The following is a 4111-nucleotide window of genomic DNA, read 5'->3' on the forward strand; positions in this document are numbered from 1 at the left end:
TGCGGCAGGGTACCGGGTCGACGGGGCTGTCACCCTCTCAGGCGGCCCCTTCCAAGGGACTTGGCCCAGGTCTGCCGCTGAGGACGCTTCTACAAACTACAATTCAGGTGGCTCCGCCACCTGATTTTCATGCTGGGCTCTTCCCGGTTCGCTCGCCGCTACTACGTGAATCCTTGTAAGTTTCTTTTCCTCCGCTTAATTATATGCTTAAACTCAGCGGGTGTTCTCGCCTGAGCTGAGGTCGCAAAGTTGGAGCTAAATCTGCCCTACCCCATGGGAGGACAAGAGAGAGCAAAGCAAGTTCGAGCAATGCCACACAAAGCCCGCATCGGCTAACGCCGACTGCCCATCCAAGGGGACAAGATCACCGCTCGCCGACGCACGCCACGAAACATCGCTCGTGGTATTTTAGCCGACCGCACCGCATGGGGCAGGGACGACCAGCTCCGTTGCTCCCTACCATATTGCAGGGAGCACGTTTGAATGGGATGCGACACCCAGACAGACGTGCCCTTGACTGAGGCCTCGGGCGCAAATTGCGTTCACAAACTTGATGATTCACGGGATTATGCAATTCACACTAAGTATCACATTTCGCTACGTTCTTCATCGTAGCAAGAGCTGAGATATCCATTGCCGAGAGTCGTTTCCATGTATTACCGAAAAATCGGCCACAAAACTGGATAGGGGCACCCCCCACAACAAATGTAAGGCCAAGGGGCAAAAGGAGGAAAAACGCATGAGAGAAAGAGAAACAAAGGTGTCTAACCCCCTCACGAGGGGAGGCTCGAATAGAGGACAATCTCCCCCCAGCCCCACGCCCTCGCAAAAATGGGGGAAATGCGTGGGACATTGATCGAGAAGGACTAGGGTGGCCACCCAGGGAGCTCGCACTGCTTTTAGCCCTTCGCCGACACCAGCCCACAACAATTCCCCCTTTTCTTTGTAGAGCTAGGGACCGAAAAGAAGAGAACAGGGTAGAAAACAAAGCACAATCCTCCCAAGCCCTGTGCCTTCGGCAAAAGGGGGGAATTAAAGGGGACAACGATCGAGAAGGACGAGGGTGGCCACCCCAGGAGCTCGAACTACATTTCATCCTACCGGAACACCAATCCACAACAATCCCACCTTTTCTCTGTAAAGCTAGGGGCCACGAGGAAGAAGGGAAGATAACAACAAGAGAGAAAGGGATATATCAACCGTGGCTACCGGCTCACAAGGGGAGGAGGATTCAAACAGAGAACAAGCTTCCCCAACCCTGTGCCTTCGCCGAAAAGGGGAGAACTGGAGGGGACGACAATCGAGAAGGACTAGGGTGGCCACCCTGGGAACTCTCACTACTTTTCGTCCTTCTCGAACACCAATCCACAACAATCCCACCTTTTCTCCGTAAAGCTAGGCCAGAAAGAAGGGAAGAAATCAACATGAAAGAAAAAGAGATATCAAATGCGTCCACCGGCTCACAGGGGGAGGCTCAAATAGGGAACAAGCGTCCCAACCCCCGTGCCTTCGTAGAAAGGGGGGGAACTGCAGGGGATGGCGATCGAGAAGGACTAGGGTGGCCACCCTTGGAACTCGCACTACTTTTCATCCTTCCTGAACACACCAATCCACAATAATCCCACCTTTTCTCCGTAAAGCTAAGGGGCCAAAAGCAAGAAGGGAAGAAAACAAAAGGAAAGCAATAGATATCAAGCGTGGCTACTGGCTCACAAGGGGAGGCTCAAACAGAGAACAAGCTTCCCAAACCCCGCGCCTTCAGAAAAAGGGGGGAACTGCAGGGGACGACGATCGAGAAGGACTAGGGTGGCCACCCTTGGAACTCGCACTGCTTTTCGTCCTTCCTGAACACCAATCCACAACAATCCCACCTCTCCTCCGTAAGGCTAGGGGCAAAAGGAAGAAGGGAAGAAAACAACACCAAAGAAACAAAGATCCCAAGAAAAGAGAGAAGCTCAACAGCACGCCGAGCAAGATGTCCGCTAACCAAAAAGAAATCAAACAAGGCAGGCAATCAAAAAATCGTCCCACCTCTTCACACCCTCCCACATGCATTCAGCACAACACCCTTTCCAGCTTTACAACATAGCAAAAACAATCAAGCAAATAAATCACAACCCAAAATTGACCAATAGAAAAGACGAGGGCCACGATGAGACCAGTGTCTGTAGCACGACACTGAGAGGAAAAAAGCCCCCCAACCCAGTGGCACAAGGCTTCAAATGACAAATAGACTACTGCCCATAACACAAACCCACCCCGCTATTGCACCCCTCCGTGTACAAAACACCCAACAACCTTTCCAGCGAGAGAGTCAACGGGGGTGAAAGAATCAAACTCCAAAGAGGAGTTGTCACGGGCTGACACTCAACGATGGAGAAAGCCACGGGCCACAAATACATCGACGGTGCAAGGCCACTAGAGAGAGGGACGTTCACAAATCGCACACCACGAAACGAAGAAATGATGCAAGTCCCACAAAAAACCCACAATCCAAAGGGAGGAATAAAGAGACAACCCGCTACTTCTTTTTCCCTCAGAAGGGGATGTTACACTAAAAAATGTCACCATGACTATTTACAGTTAGGATGACTCTATCAACAGTCATACTACCCTCTTAGGCAAGTCTTATGCCTCTACTCTCCATGTCAAACTCCAAAAGAGAGAGAAAGTCTTTCTAAATGTATTTATCTATGGGGACGCAGGTTCTCTCAACCTTACCTGCGAGGACGCACCCAAGGTTCACAAAAGCTGCATCTTTGGACACTCTGTATGTAAAGGTGCAGGTGCGTCCCCATGAAAAGGTTAAAATGTGCAAGTTTCATCTTTAAAAAGTCACTTGTGGTCATTTCTAGAGCATTCTAGAAGGTTGTTCGACGTGTATTGAGCGCCTCCAGATGGTTCATGCACTCCTACCAAAGAGGAACTTATCCCATCAATAGGGGAGCTATCCCAACCAAAGAGGGGATTATCCCATTGATGGTGGACCTGATTAACTTCCTCTTGAACACTATAAATACAGGCATTGGGCCAGAAGGAGAGGAGGTTGAAAGCTATACATTTCTAAGGGTAAATGCTGCAGGAATTAGGACTCCCATTTAGAAGCTTGTGAGGAGAGATTGCCATCTTTGCTTGTTCTATTTGGAAGTGGGTGAGCTTTGTCAAAGTAAAGGAAGACTCTTGTGGACCCTGGAAGGAGCTTGCACAACACCAAGGCTCAGGTTGTAATGGTTCCTTTTGATTACCTTTAATGCAAATTAGTCCATTCTTCTCAATAACTTGTTGTTTATGAGTTATTTCATGTACTCCTTGGTCTATATGTTGAATATGCTTTGTTTTATGTTATAATCAGGTGCTATTTAATGGTTTAACTGTTGGTGATTGCAGGTTTTGGAGAAAAGGAGGAGCTCATCCAGATCAACAAAGCTTGGACTTCTACAACAGCGTTTGGACAAAGGTAAGAGCAAAACACTTGATTTCTCATATCATAATGCATGTTTAGAGAAGGATAGCTCTAGTTTGTTTTGTTTGTCATTAGAATGTCTTAGACTTCTAGGAAGGTCGGTTGTGTCCGCACTATTGACTGATTCCATGTGACAAATTGGCGACTCCGCTGGGGATTCCATTGATGAGAAAAGTCTTTTCCTTTGTGTGAACTTTGCTTTGAGAAAATTGGTTTATTTTTCTGGTTTTGGCTCTGTGACTTTGTCTGTGGGTGGGTTAGCTTAGGATTAGATTCATTTTGGTTTTTCTTGAGTTTTTCAGTAGGACGTACCCTCTGAGTGCTGCACAGTGCGTCCCTGGACGCACTTTTGCTGTGTGCACAGAGCGGGCCCGCCCCTGTGCTAACGGGTTGCCTGCGTCCCCTGCTAAAATTTGAGAAAATTCCATTTTTTTCATTTTTGCTCTTAGATTTTGTTTTTTCTTAGTTTTTACTGCCCAGATTCATTAGTCCCTTTTCAAAGATCTTCACCTGAACTTGTTTCGATAGCATTGAGTGTTTTAGTGGATTTCATCGAAGTGTAAGCCCTAGGGTTTGATTTTGAGTAGGTCTTGTAGTGACTTTGGCGGTAGAAGTTGTCAAGCCTTAGATCTCTCTGGTTTTGTCAGC

General features: G+C 47.9%; 2 non-coding genes across 2 annotated transcripts in view; both read right to left on the reverse strand.

The window, feature by feature from the left end:
* The window catches only part of LOC149195312 (25S ribosomal RNA), a 3352-nt gene extending 3108 nt beyond the window's left edge, over window positions 1–244 (reverse strand). The window contains exon 1 of the ribosomal RNA XR_016255523.1: window positions 1–244. This exon is cut by the window's left edge and continues 3108 nt beyond it. This is a non-coding gene — a ribosomal RNA (25S ribosomal RNA).
* Window positions 245–491: 247 nt separating this feature from the next.
* On the reverse strand, window positions 492–645 carry LOC149195313 (5.8S ribosomal RNA). The gene has a single exon (XR_016255247.1). It is a non-coding gene; the product is annotated as a 5.8S ribosomal RNA (ribosomal RNA).
* Between the last annotated feature and the right edge of the window lie 3466 nt (window positions 646–4111).

The sequence above is a fragment of the Pinus tabuliformis genome, chromosome 2_2 (assembly GCF_031772625.1).
Source record: "Pinus tabuliformis cultivar Carrire ecotype Pingquan chromosome 2_2, CPIR1, whole genome shotgun sequence".
Lineage (NCBI taxonomy): Eukaryota > Viridiplantae > Streptophyta > Pinopsida > Pinales > Pinaceae > Pinus > Pinus tabuliformis.